The sequence below is a fragment of the Lissotriton vulgaris genome, unplaced genomic scaffold (assembly GCF_964263255.1).
Source record: "Lissotriton vulgaris unplaced genomic scaffold, aLisVul1.2 SCAFFOLD_3202, whole genome shotgun sequence".
In the NCBI taxonomy this organism is placed as follows: domain Eukaryota; kingdom Metazoa; phylum Chordata; class Amphibia; order Caudata; family Salamandridae; genus Lissotriton; species Lissotriton vulgaris.
Window position 1 is genome coordinate 188937 of NW_028252134.1, and position 14350 is coordinate 203286.

The 14350-nt window shown below is 48.2% G+C and overlaps 1 long non-coding RNA gene across 1 annotated transcript in view; it reads right to left on the reverse strand.

The window, feature by feature from the left end:
- The window catches only part of LOC147662654 (uncharacterized), a 168476-nt gene that overhangs the window by 107960 nt on the left and 46166 nt on the right, over positions 1-14350 (reverse strand). The window lies entirely within an intron of this gene.

The window sequence follows — 14350 nt, forward strand, 5'->3', positions numbered from 1 at the left end:
GAATGCAGCAGTATTTCTTGGACCTATACAAGAAGGGCGTTCCACAAAGTTGGAACTAATATAAAGCAGGAAAGCACACCTTTCCATACCAGATTAGAACAGTGAAAATACAAGAAAACTGCCAGACTAACTCTATTCAGGAAACATTAGGCTTAATGAGTATGAAAAAAACAGTGCAGCCTAAAAGGCAATGGCATAGTCTTGTCTTTTCTATGAGCTGCAACCAATAGTCAAGCAACCACATTCTGAACAACCCTGAGACTTCTGAAAAACAGATCTCAGAACTTATGGCAATTAAGGTGGATAATAATGCGGCTATTACTCACGCTTTTCAGGTAATGACAACATTGGAAATCTATATGAACACATCACAGGCCTGAAAATGCCACCACTTGAATATGGGAGAACACAAAGAGATCCTCATCTGAATTGAACTCTAAATTCTGCATCACAGCGGCTGAGGTGAGACATGGATCCAGTTCTAATGGCCTAATTAATCTGGTCAATGGAGCTTGTTTTATGTCCATCATCATCATCAGTCCAGGCCTCACCTTAAGCGCCGCAGTCCCAATCATTCACTAATGGCTCCCAAAAATATAAGTAAGGTAAAAGAAAACTTTGGAGCAGCATCCAGCCAGATGCTGATCTAAGAATCATTTCTAAACCCGAATAATTAAAGTCCAAACATCTGCTAAGGTGAGCCTAAAGACACAGAAACATATTAAACAGCAGATGTGAAACAAGCATTGAAAATGCAATAGGTCTCGCCTTTGATTAAGTTAAAGCCAATTACTTTGCTAATGGTATTGTATAGAACCGCTAATGGCTTTAACTTAATGAAAGGTGAGACCAAATGTTAGTCAGTGTCAGTCAGTCAGTCAGTCAGTCTTAGTCCGTCTCAGTCAGTGTCAGTCAGTCAGTGTCATTCATGTCAGTCAGTTTCAGTCAGTGTCAGTCAGTCAGTGTCAGTCAGTCAGTGTCAGTCAGTCAGTATCTATGAATCAGTCAGTATCTATGAATCAGTCAGTGTCAGTCAGTCATTGTCAGTCAGTCAGTCAGTCAGTCAGTCAGTGTGTCCGTCAGTCAGTGTCAGTCAGTGTGTGTCAGTGTGTGTCAGTGTGTGTCAGTCAGTGTGAGCCAATGTGTGTCAGTCAGTCAGTGTCAGTCAGTCAGTCAGGGTCAGTCAGTGTCAGTGAGTGTCAGTCAGTGTCAGTCAGTCCTTGTCCAGTCAGTGTCAGTCAGTCAGTGTCAGTGAATCAGTGTCAGTCAGTCAGTGTGTGTCAGTCAGTCAGTGGCAGTAAGTCAGTGTCAGTCAGTCAGTGTCAGTCAATCAGTGTCAGTCAGTGTCAGTCAGTCAGTGTCAGTCAGTCAGAGTCAGTCAGTGTCAGTCATTCAGTGTCAGTCAGTCAGTCAGTTAGTGTCAGTCAGTCAGTGTCAGTAAGTCAGTGTCAGTCAGTCAGTCAGTGTCAGTAAGTCAGTGTCAGTGCCCAGTTAGTATCCAGTCAGTGTCCAGTCAGTGTCAGTCAGTCAGTGTCCAGTCAGTCAGTGTCAGTCAGTGTCAGCCAGTCAGTGTCAGTCAGTCAGTCAGTGTCAGTCATTGTCAGTCAGTCAGTGTCAGTCAGTATCAGTCAAGTGTCAGTCACAGTCAGTATCAGTCAGTCAGTGTCAGTCAGTCACAGTCAGTGTCAGTCTGTCAGTGTCAGTCTGTCAGTGTCAGTCTGTCAGTGTCCAGTCAGTGTCAGTCTGTCAGTGTCCAGCCAGTGTCAGTCAGTCAGTGTCAGTCAGTCAGTGTCAGTCAGTCAGTGTCAGTCAGTCAGTATCAGTCAGTCAGTGTCAGTCAGTCAGTGTCAGTCAGTATCAGTCAGTCAGTGTCAGTCAGTCACAGTCAGTGTCAGTGTCAGTCTGTCAGTGTGTCCGTCAGTCAGTGTGAGTCAGTGTGAGTCAGTGTGAGTCAGTGTGTGTCAGTGTGTGTCAGTGTGTGTCGGTGTCAGTCAGTCAGTGTGAGCCAATGTGTGTCAGTCAGTCAGGGTCAGTCAGTCAGTCAGTTAGTGTCAGTCAGTCAGTCAGTTTCAGTCAGTCAGTGTCAGTCAGTCAGTTAGTGTCAGTCAGTCACTGTCAGTAAGACAGTGTCAGTCAGTCAGTGTCAGTAAGTCAGTGTCAGTGCCCAGTTAGTATCCAGTCAGTGTCCAGTCAGTGTCAGTCAGTCAGTGTCCATTCAGTGTCCAGTCAGTCAGTGTCAGTCAGTGTCAGCCAGTCAGTGTCAGTCAGTCAGTCATTGTCAGTCAGTCAGTGTCAGTCAGTGTCAGTCAATCAGTGTCAGTCAGTCAGTGTCAGTCAGTCAGTGTCAGTCAGTCAGTGTAGGTCAGTCAGTGTCAGTCAGTCAGTGTCAGTCAGAGTCAGACAGTCAGTGTCAGTCAGTGTCCAGTCAGTGTCAGTCAGAGTCAGTCAGTGTCAGTAAGTCAGTGTCAGTGTCCAGTTAGTGTCCAGTCAGTGTCAGTCAGTCAGTGTCAGTCAGAGTCAGTCAGTGTCAGTCAGTCAGTCAGTGTCAGTCAGTTAGTGTCAGTCAGTCAGTGTCAGTCAGTCAGTGTCAGTAAGTCAGTGTCAGTCAGTCAGTGTCAGTCAGTCAGTGTCAGTGCCCAGTTAGTATCCAGTCAGTGTCCAGTCAGTGTCAGTCAGTCAGTGTCCAGTCAGTGTCCAGTCAGTCAGTGTCAGTCAGTGTCAGCCAGTCAGTGTCAGTCAGTCAGTCAGTGTCAGTCATTGTCAGTCAGTCAGTGTCAGTCAGTATCAGTCAAGTGTCAGTCACAGTCAGTATCAGTCAGTCAGTGTCAGTCAGTCACAGTCAGTATCAGTCGGTCAGTGTCAGTCTGTCAGTGTCCAGTCAGTGTCAGTCTGTCAGTGTCCAGTCAGTGTCAGTCTGTCAGTGTCCAGTCAGTGTCAGTCTGTCAGTGTCCAGTCAGTGTCAGTCAGTCAGTGTCAGTCAGTCAGTGTCAGTCAGTGTCAGTCAGTCAGTTTCAGTCAGTATCAGTCAGTTAGTCAGTGTCAGTCAGTCACAGTCAGTGTCAGTCTGTCAGTGTCAGTCTGTCAGTGTCAGTCTGTCAGTGTCCAGTCAGTGTCAGTCAGTCGGTGTCAGTGTCCAGTTAGTATCCAGTCAGGGTCCAGTCAGTGCCCAGTCAGTCAGTGTCAGTCAGTGTCAGTCAGTCAGTCAGTGTCAGTCAGTATCAGAAAGTGTCAGTCACAATCAGTATCAGTCAGTCAGAGTCAGTGTCAGTCACAGTCAGTGTCAGTCAGCCAGTGTCAGAAGGTGTCAGTCAATCAGCGTCAGTCAGGATCAGACTGTGTCAGCAGTCAGTGTCAGTCAGTCAGTGTCAGTCAGTCAGTATCAGTCAGTGTCAGCCAGTCAGTCAGTGTAATTCAGTGTCAGCCAGTCAGTCTCAGTCAGTGTCAGTCAGTCAGTGTCATTCATGTCAGTCAGTTTGTCAGTCAGTTTCAGTCAGTGTCAGTCAGTCATTGTCAGTCAGTCAGTGTGTCAGTCAGTCAGTGTCAGTCAGTGTCAGTCAGTGTCAGTCAGTGTGAGTCAGTGTGTGTCAGTATGTGTCAGTGTCAGTCAGTGTGAGCCAGTGTGTGTCAGTGTCAGTCAGTCAGTGTCAGTCAGTCAGTGTCAGTCAGTCAGTCAGTGTCAGTCAGTCAGTCAGTGTCAGTCAGTCAGGGTGAGTCAGTTTAAGTCAGTCAGTTTCAGACAGTGTCAGTCAGTCCTTGTCCAGTCAGTGTCAGTCAGTCAGTGTCAGTGAATCAGTGTCAGTCAGTCAGTGAGTGTCAGTCAGTCAGTGTCAGTCAGTCCGTATCAGTCAGTCAGTGTCAGTCAGTCAGAGTCAGTCAGAGTCAGGCAGTCAGTGTCAGTCAGTGTCCAGTCAGTGTCAGTCGGTCAGAGTCAGTCAGTCAGGGTCAGTAAGTGTCAGTCAGCCAGTCAGTGTCAGTCAGAGTCAGACAGTGTCAGTCAGTCAGTGTCAGTAAGTCAGTGTCAGTGTCCAGTTAGTGTCCAGTCAGAGTCAGTCAGTCAGTCAGTGTCAGTCACTCAGTGTCAGTAAGTCAGTGTCAGTAAGTCAGTGTCAGTAAGTCAGTGTCAGTAAGTCAGTGTCAGTAAGTCAGTGTCAGTGTCCAGTTAGTGTCCAGTCAGTGTCCAGTCAGTGTCAGTCAGTCAGTGTCAGTCAGTTAGTCAGTGTCAGTCATTGTCAGTCAGTCAGTGTCAGTCAGTATCCGTCAGTCAGTGTCAGTCACAGTCAGTATCAGTCAGTCAGTGTCAGTCACAGTCAGTGTCAGTCACAGTCAGTGTCAGTCAGTCAGTGTCAGTCAGTATCAGTCAAGTGTCAGTCACAGTCAGTATCAGTCAGTCAGTGTCAGTCAGTCACAGTCAGTATCAGTCGGTCAGTGTCAGTCTGTCAGTGTCCAGTCAGTGTCAGTCTGTCAGTGTCCAGTCAGTGTCAGTCTGTCAGTGTCCAGTCAGTGTCAGTCTGTCAGTGTCCAGTCAGTGTCAGTCAGTCAGTGTCAGTCAGTGTCAGTCAGTCAGTTTCAGTCAGTATCAGTCAGTTAGTCAGTGTCAGTCAGTCACAGTCAGTGTCAGTCTGTCAGTGTCAGTCTGTCAGTGTCAGTCTGTCAGTGTCCAGTCAGTGTCAGTCAGTCGGTGTCAGTGTCCAGTTAGTATCCAGTCAGGGTCCAGTCAGTGCCCAGTCAGTCAGTGTCAGTCAGTGTCAGTCAGTCAGTCAGTGTCAGTCAGTATCAGAAAGTGTCAGTCACAATCAGTATCAGTCAGTCAGAGTCAGTGTCAGTCACAGTCAGTGTCAGTCAGCCAGTGTCAGAAGGTGTCAGTCAATCAGCGTCAGTCAGGATCAGACTGTGTCAGCAGTCAGTGTCAGTCAGTCAGTGTCAGTCAGTCAGTATCAGTCAGTGTCAGCCAGTCAGTCAGTGTAATTCAGTGTCAGCCAGTCAGTCTCAGTCAGTGTCAGTCAGTCAGTGTCATTCATGTCAGTCAGTTTGTCAGTCAGTTTCAGTCAGTGTCAGTCAGTCATTGTCAGTCAGTCAGTGTGTCAGTCAGTCAGTGTCAGTCAGTGTCAGTCAGTGTCAGTCAGTGTGAGTCAGTGTGTGTCAGTATGTGTCAGTGTCAGTCAGTGTGAGCCAGTGTGTGTCAGTGTCAGTCAGTCAGTGTCAGTCAGTCAGTGTCAGTCAGTCAGTCAGTGTCAGTCAGTCAGTCAGTGTCAGTCAGTCAGGGTGAGTCAGTTTAAGTCAGTCAGTTTCAGACAGTGTCAGTCAGTCCTTGTCCAGTCAGTGTCAGTCAGTCAGTGTCAGTGAATCAGTGTCAGTCAGTCAGTGAGTGTCAGTCAGTCAGTGTCAGTCAGTCCGTATCAGTCAGTCAGTGTCAGTCAGTCAGAGTCAGTCAGAGTCAGGCAGTCAGTGTCAGTCAGTGTCCAGTCAGTGTCAGTCGGTCAGAGTCAGTCAGTCAGGGTCAGTAAGTGTCAGTCAGCCAGTCAGTGTCAGTCAGAGTCAGACAGTGTCAGTCAGTCAGTGTCAGTAAGTCAGTGTCAGTGTCCAGTTAGTGTCCAGTCAGAGTCAGTCAGTCAGTCAGTGTCAGTCACTCAGTGTCAGTAAGTCAGTGTCAGTAAGTCAGTGTCAGTAAGTCAGTGTCAGTAAGTCAGTGTCAGTAAGTCAGTGTCAGTGTCCAGTTAGTGTCCAGTCAGTGTCCAGTCAGTGTCAGTCAGTCAGTGTCAGTCAGTTAGTCAGTGTCAGTCATTGTCAGTCAGTCAGTGTCAGTCAGTATCCGTCAGTCAGTGTCAGTCACAGTCAGTATCAGTCAGTCAGTGTCAGTCACAGTCAGTGTCAGTCACAGTCAGTGTCAGTCACAGTCAGTGTCAGTCACAGCCAGTCAGTCCGTGTCAGTCATAGTCAGCCAGTGTCAGTCAGCCAGTGTCAGTCAGCCAGTGTCAGTCAGCCAGTGTCAGTCAATCAGTGTCAGTCAGTGCCAGACTGTGTCAGCAGTCAGTGTCCAGTCAGTGTCAGTCAGCCAGTATCAGTCAGTCAGTCAGTGTCAGTAAGTCAGTGTCAGTCAGTCAGTGTATGTCAGTCAGTGTATGTCAGTCAGTCGGTGTCAGTCAGTGTCAGTCAGTATCAGTCAGTGTCAGCCAGTCAGTCAGTGTCATTCAATGTCAGCCAGTCAGTCAGAATCAGCCAGTCAGAATCAGCCAGTCAGTGTCAGTCAGTCAGTGTCAGTCAGAGTCAATCAGTGTCAGTCATTGTCAGTCAGTGTCAGTCAGTCATTGTCAGTCATTGTCAGTCAGTCAGCGTCAGTCATTGTCAGTCAGTCAGTGTCAGTCAGTCAGCGTCAGTCAGCCAGTGTCAGTAAGTCAGTGTCAGTCAGTGTCCAGTCAGTGTAAGTCAGTCAGTGTCAGTCAGTCAGTGTCAAACACGGTCAGTCAGTGTCAGTCAGTCAGTATCAGTCAGTCAGTATCAGTCAGTCCGTATCAGTCAGTCAGTCAGTGTCAGTCAGTCAGTGTCAGTCAGTGTCCAGTCAGTGTAAGTCAGTCAGTGTCAGTCAGTCAGTGTCAAACACGGTCAGTCAGTGTCAGTCAGTCAGTATCAGTCAGTCAGTATCAGTCAGTCCGTGTCAGTCAGTCAGTGTCAGTCAGTCAGTGTCAGTCAGTCAGTATCAGTCAGTCAATGTCTGTCAGTCAGTCAGTGTCAGTCAGTCAGTGTCAGTCAGTGTCAGTCAGTCAGTGTCAGTCAGTCAGTGTCAGTCAGCCAGTCAGTCAGAGTCAGTCAGTCAGTGTCAGTCAGAGTCAGTCAGTCAGTCAGTCAGTGTCAGTCAGTCAGTGTCAGTAAGTCAGTGTCAGTCAGAGTCAGTCAGTCAGTGTCAGTCAGTCAGTCAGTGTCAGTCAGTGTCAGTCAGTCAGTGTCAGTCAGTCAGTGTCAGTCAGTCAGTCCGTATCAGTCAGTCAGTCAGTGTCAGTCAGTCAGTCAGTGTCAGTCAGTCAGTCAGTGTCAAACACGGTCAGTCAGTGTCAGTCAGTCAGTCAGTGTCAGTCAGTCAGTCAGTCAGTCAGTATCAGTCAGTCAGTATCAGTCAGTCAGTGTCAGTCAGTCAGTGTCAGTCAGTCAGTGTCAGCCAGTCAGTGTCAGTTAGTCAGTCATTGTCAGTCATTCAGTGAGTCAGTGTCAGTCAATCAGTGCCAGTCAGTCAGTGTCAGTCAGTCAGTCAGTGTCAGTCAGCCAGTCAGTCAGAGTCAGTCAGTCAGTGTCAGTCAGTCAGTCAGTCAGAGTCAGTCAGTCAGTCAGTCAGTGTCAGTAAGTCAGTGTCAGTCAGTCAGTGTCAGTAAGTCAGTGTCAGTAAGTCAGTGTCAGTCGGTCAGTCAGTCAGTATCAGTCAGTCAGTATCAGTCAGTCTGTGTCAGTCAGTCAGTGTCAGTCAGTCAGTATCAGTCAGTCAATGTCTGTCAGTCAGTGTCAGTCAGTCAGTGTCAGTCAGAGTCAGTCAGTCAGAGTCAGTCAGTCAGTGTCAGTCAGTCAGTGTCAGTCAGTCAGTGTTAGTCAGTCAGTGTCAGTCAGTCAGTGTCAGTCAGCCAGTCAGTCAGAGTCAGTCAGTCAGTGTCAGTCAGTCAGTCAGTCAGAGTCAGTCAGTCAGAGTCAGTCAGTCAGAGTCAGTCAGTCAGAGTCAGTCAGTCAGTCAGTCAGTCAGTTAGTGTCAGTCAGTCAGTGTCTATCAGTCAGTCAGTGTCTGTCAGTGTCAGTCAGTCAGTGTCAGTCAGTCAGTGTCAGTTATTGTCAGTCAGCCAGTCAGTATCAGTCAGTGTAAGTCAGTCAGTCAGTGTAAGTCAGTCAGGGTCAGTCAGTCAGTGTCAGCTAGAGCAGCTCTGCTGACCTGGTTCTCTGGCTCCAAAGCAGCTCTGCTGACCTGGTTCTCATGCACTAAAGCAGCTCTGCTGAGCTGGTTTCCCTGGCTCTAGAGCAGCTCTGCTGACCTGGTTTCTATGGCTCTACAGCAGCTCTGCTGACCTGGTTCTCTGGCTCTAGAGTAGCTCTGCTGACCTGGTTCTTAAGCTCTAGAGCAGCTCTGCTGACATGGTTCTCTGGCTCTAGTGCAGCTCTGCCGACCTGGCTCTATGGATCTAAAGCAGCTCTGCTGACCTGGTTCTCTGGCTCTAGAGCAGCTCTGCTGACCTGGTTCTCTGGCTCTAAAGCAGCTCTGCTGACCTGGTTTCTCTGGCTCTACAGCAGCTCTGCTCACCTGCTTCTTGTGCTCTAAATCAGCTCTGCTGACCTGGTTTCTCTGGCTTTACAACAGCTCTGCTGACCTGGTTCTATGGCTCTAAAGCAGCTCCGCTGACCTGGTTCTCTGGCTCTAGAGCAACTCTGCTGACCTGGTTCTAAGGCTCTAGGGCAGCTCTGCTGACCTGGTTCTCGGGCTCTTCACGCCTCTGCTGACCTGGTTCTCTGGCTCTAAAGCAGCTCTGCTGACCTGGTTCCATGGCTCTAAATCAGCACTGCTGACCTGGTTCTCTGGTTTTACAGCAGCTCTGCTGCCCTGGTTCTCTGGCTCTAAAGCAACTCTGCTGACCTGGTTCTCTGCCTCTAGAGAAGCTCTGCTGACCTGGTTCTTAAGCTCTAGAGCAGCTCTGCTGACCTGGTTCTCTGGCTCTAAAGCAGCTCTGCTGACCTGGCTCTCTGGTTATAGAGCAGCTCTGCTGCCCTGGTTCTAAAGCAGCTCTGCTGACCTGGTTCTCTGCCTCTAGAGCAGCTCTGCTGACCTGGTTCTCTGGCTCTACAACTGCTCTGCTGACCTGGTTCTCTGGTAGCTCTGCTGACCTGGTTCTCTGGTAGCTCTGCTGACCTGGTTCTCTGGCTCTAAGGCAGCTCTGCTGACCTGGTTCTATGGCTCTAAAGCAGCTCTGCTGATCTGGTTCTCTGGCTCTAGAGCAGCTCTGCTGACCTGGTTCTCTGGCTCTAAAGTAGCTCTGCTGACCTGGTTTCTCTGGCTCGACCGCAGCTCTGCCGACCTGCTTCTCTGCCTCTAGAGCAGCTCTGCTGACCTGCTTCTTAGGCTCTAGAGCAGCTCTGCTGACCTGGTTTTCTGGCTCTACAACGGCTCTGCTGACCTGGTTCTCTGCCTCTAGAGCAGCTCTGCCGAGCTGGTTCTTAGCTCTAGAGCAGCTCTGCTGACCTGGTTCTCTGGCTCTAAAGCAGCTTTGCTTGCCTGATTCTATCGCTCTAAATCAGCTCTTCTGACCTGGTTCTCTGCCTCTAGAGCAGCTCTGCTGACCTGCTTCTTAGGCTCTAGAGCAGCTCTGCTGACCTGGTTTTCTGGCTCTACAACGGCTCTGCTGACCTGGTTCTCTGCCTCTAGAGCAGCTCTGCCGAGCTGGTTCTTAGCTCTAGAGCAGCTCTGCTGACCTGGTTCTCTGGCTCTAAAGCAGCTCTGCTTGCCTGGTTCTATCGCTCTAAATCAGCTCTTCTGACCTCGTTCTCTGGTTCTAGAGCAGCTCTGCTGCCCTGGTTCTCTGGCTCTAAAGCAGCTCTGCTGACCTGGTTCTCTGCCTCTAGAGCAGCTCTGCTGATCTGGTTCTCTGGCTCTACAATGGCTCTGCTGACCTGGTTCTCTGGCTCTAAAGCAGCTCTGCTGACCTGGTTCTCTGCCTCTAGAGCAGCTCGGCTGACCTGGTTCTTAGGCTCTAATGCAGCTCTGCTGACCTGGTTCTCTGGCTCTAAAGCAGCTCTGCTGACCTGGTTCTCTGCCTCTAAGAGCAGCTCTGCTGACCTGGTTCTTAGGCTCTAGAGCAGCTCTGCTGACCTGCTTCTTAGGCTCTAAAGCCGCTCTGCTGACCTGGTTCTTAAGCTCTAAAGCAGCTCTGCTGACCTGGTTCTCTGGCTCTAAAGCAGCTCCGCTGACCTAATTCTCTGGCTCTAAAGGCTCTGACCATTCAAACATACCTCTGTAGTACAACCCCGCCTCACACGAAATATACTGGTCAGCTCATCATAATGCGCAAATGAATGCATGAATAGATTGCTTTAAAAAGCAAAACACCAGAGAGATAAGGTGCGTTGATGACACAGCAGAATTCCACATTTTGCTAGGGTGGTGTGCTGAAGCAGGAGGGGCTGTCAGCGGACATTACAAGCGTGTGGACGGCGCTGCAAATTGGAGAAAAAAAAGAGAGCTTCGAGTTCTTTAAAGGAAAGAGTGTAAACCCACCCGTAAACGATCCAATCCCAGTGGGCGTGCCTAAAAGGAGACAGGGTGGCAACAAGGAATCATTGACATGCCTTCAGTGCAATCATTGCACTGCTTTAGGCATAATTCGTGAAGCCAAACGACGCGCACAAATGAAAGCTGAAGGCAGAGCTGGAACGAGGCTTCTGGAATCGTATCGATTCCAAGACGTCTCGTATGACGAGAGCAGTGCATGCGCTACTGACGTTGGCCGCGACCTACAAACACAATGGAAGAAAAACTGCACATATCAAGTGATGGACTTGATGTTTCTATGGAGATAGTAGAATAAATTGTATCTGGTTTACTAAAATGGGAATTATAAGAGTATTGATAAACGATTCTCTAATAGAGCGTGCACTGCTGATCTGAGGTCAAGGTTTGTTGCCGTGCTCCTGGGTATCGCTCCCTGATCAAGAGCGTAATTATATATCACTATGGTAGCATCCCCAATGCGAGGGGTATGTCTCCCAAGGCACTGGTCAAAGAGCTCTCAATAAATCTTTTCTGTTTCCAATGAATATGCTTTTCCAAAAAGTTCTCTTCAAGAGTTCATTTCATTGTACATTGTTTTATTCACAATTTTTCTTTTGGGTAAACTTCAATTCCCACAATACATCATTCCCAGATTGACATTAATATTTATCCCAATGCATTTTGTCCACCTGGCCTTCGTCTGGGGAGTATCTATAAAGTTAAATTATCCCTGGTTAATTTCTGAGGATAACCACTGAGCTATTGGTTAGTAGTGACACTGTGTACAAACAAAATATATGTGTCCGCTCATAGTGCCCATATCGTGAAAGTATTAACTTCTGTGGGGACGTGTTTTCTCATTTCATGTCTACACTCGACTTTACTATGTTTTTAAAGTCATATTTATTTAAACAGATTAAGTTGTGAGGCTAACGTGCCGCTGGTATTCGTGCTCTTAGGTGACGAGTTTAGTGAGTGAATTAGAAAGACCGTTACGTGCCTAAAGTCAACTAGTAGTTTACAACACAAATGAACCAGCATGCTGTATGAAACGAACAGTTTAAAACAGTTTAAAACGGAAATCGGCAAGTCTTTGGTGTGGAACTAGAGAGAGTTCTAGGAGCGTTGTGAACCACGGTTGGCGTGCCCATGTGGGAGCTACTAGGATAATTTTGAGAGACTGTTGTTTTAGCTTTTGCACTACTGGTGGTTTTAGTGGGAGTGGCAGAAAAGTGTCCGCAAATCTGCCTGACCAGTTCATCCATATTGCATTGCCCTTGGACAGCGGGTGTTGAAATCTGGCGGCAAAGGTTGGGCATTTTGCGTTTTCGTGTGTGGCAAACAGATCTATGTCTGGGTGACCACATTTGTGAAAGAATGGTAGAAGAACTTGCAGATTTAGTTCCCATTCGTGAATCTGTTGTGTCTGATAGCCTGGCTGATGAGGATTATGAATCCGAAACCGGTCCCAGGATGCTTGTTTACGGTCCAGGGAAGACATGGCTTGGCAGTTCGGGCTGGACTGTTCCCATGAGGCACAGGGTCAGACTGATTTACATATGGCCATGTCTGAACTGGGGTGGTGGAGTGAGCTAAAAAATGGTGATGGATTAAACCCAGATCAGTTGACTGGGGGTGAGTGTTTGATTTGCTCAAACGCTTCGTCCATCATCCCCTTTGGTATCGCTGTGTCTGTCGACTTAACATCTGCCTGGGGGAATCTGCCTGAACTGCATGTAACTTTGGCCAGCCGACGGATACCTTTGCTGCATTACCGGCGCCCTCCCGCCGCCGCACACTTGTTTAATCTAAGTGTGGCTGCTGTGTGGAGGACGGGGCCGGACCAGGGAACCACAACTCCCACCAGCCTGTGCAGCCGGAAGCCGCGACCCGGGCAAGTGCGCCAGGAGGCGCTCAAATTGCGGCACCATACCCGGTGGAGCGGGGAATCTGCCTGAACTGCATGTAACTTTGGCCAGGCGACGGATACCTTTGCTGCATTACCGGCGCCCTCCCGCCGCCGCACACTTGTTTAATTTAAGTGCGGCTGCTGTGTGGAGGACGGGGCCGGACCAGGGAACCACAACTCCCACCAGCCTGTGCGGCTGGAAGCCGCCACCCCGGGAAAGCGCGCCAGGAGGCGCTCAAATTGCAGCGCCATACCCGGTGGAGTGGGGAATCTGCCTGAACTGCATGTAACTTTGGCCAGCCGACGGATACCTTTGCTGCATTACCGGCGCCCTCCCGCCGCCGCACACTTGTTTAATCTAAGTGCGGCTGCTGTGTGGAGGACGGGGCCGGACCAGGGAACCACAACTCCCACCAGCCTGTGCGGCCAGAAGCCGCGACCCGGGCAAGCGCGCCAGGAGGCGCTCAAATTGCGGCGCCATACCGGGATAATTTTAAGGTACTTTTACTTATTCTGCATTATCATGTGAACTATGGGCAAGAACACTCCTATGACTACGCGATCCAGCTCAAGGCGCAAACAATGCACTACCACCCCTTTGCCAACCCTTACTGCAATAGATAGGATGTTACAGAACACTATAGGGGTGGTCGTCACTGCTATCGAGAGAACTGAGAGACGGCTCTCGTTGCCCCCGAACATGTGTTTACCTTCACTAACTACTAACACCTCTGTAACATTGGCAAATATCTCAGACTCAATGCTCATGGATTCCTTTGCAGAGTGGGTGAAGCATTTTGGAGAATTATACTCTGCTGAATGCCCGCTAGGAGATTGTTCATTCTCTGTAACTCCTAATATAGTAGATTCCCACTTAAAGAATACCCTGGCACATGATGATTTCTCAATAGAAGAAGTCAGCGCTAGTATCAAGGCAAGTTTGGGGGGCAAGGCACCAGGCCCTGACGGGGTCCCGGTAGATCGATACAAAAATGACATTGATTCATGGGCCCCGATCTTGGCTAGAGTTTTTAACTTTACCTTTCACAATGGTCCCCTGCCATCATGGCGCGAATCATTGATAGTTCCTATATTTAAAAAAGGGAACAGACTTAGCTGTCAATGCTATCGTCTTATTTCACTTCTTGACAGCACTATTAAAGTTTTTGGACGGGTTATTTTAAACAGACTTCAAATATGGGCGGACGAAAATAACATAATCAGTGATCTACAATACGGGTTCCGGAAAGGGCTTAATACAACTGACCAGTGTTTGAATCTACACATTTTAACAGAGAAATATATAAAGGCCAAAGAGGGTCGAATATTTTTAACTTTCATAGATTTAACATCTGCATTCGACTGTGTCTCACATAACAAACTTTGGATGGTTCTGAGCAATATGGGGGTAGATATTTTAATCATAAACTTTTTAAGGGAATTGTATCAGGGCGCATCTGCGAGAATTAGATTTGGAAAAAACGGTGAATGCACCGACTCATTTGCTATAGCCAGGGGCGTACGACAAGGCTGTGTGCTAGCCCCACTACTCTTCACACTCTATATCAACGATGTGGAGAAAATTATTTTGAAGGAATGTAGGGATTTGCCTATGATAGGAGATAGACCAGTGCCCGCATTATTGTACGCCGATGATGCCGTTCTGATGGCCCGAACCCCATTGGTCATGCAAGCCCTAGTTACCTCCTTTGCAAATTTTAAGAATGGACTAAATTTAAAGATAAATTGTTCAAAAACTTTTACTATGATTTGTGGTGGTGCCACAAACAAAAAGAGGAAAGCAGTTTTTATTGGTACGACCCCAGTTGATTTTACTCCAACTTTTTCCTATTTAGGAGTTTTGTTTGATCACAATGGCAATTGGAATATTACAATCAAGACAAGAAAACTGTTGTTTTGTAAAACCATAATGGCGCAAAAAAATTTTAGCCATAAAATTGGAAGGAAGCCTATAGGGGAAATGCTAACTGTATATAAGGCCACTTGTCTAGCAATAGTGACCTATGGCGCGGGCTTGTGGGGACATACTAACGTGACATGTCTACAGGTGGTAGAAAATCTTTTTATGAAGTATCTTCTGGGTCTCCCGAGAAGTGTATCCACGTACTCTTGCCATATAGAACTTGGGGAACCATATTTAGTAGATACTCTAAGAACCACTCCGATATTGCTATGGCATAGAATCTGGACGG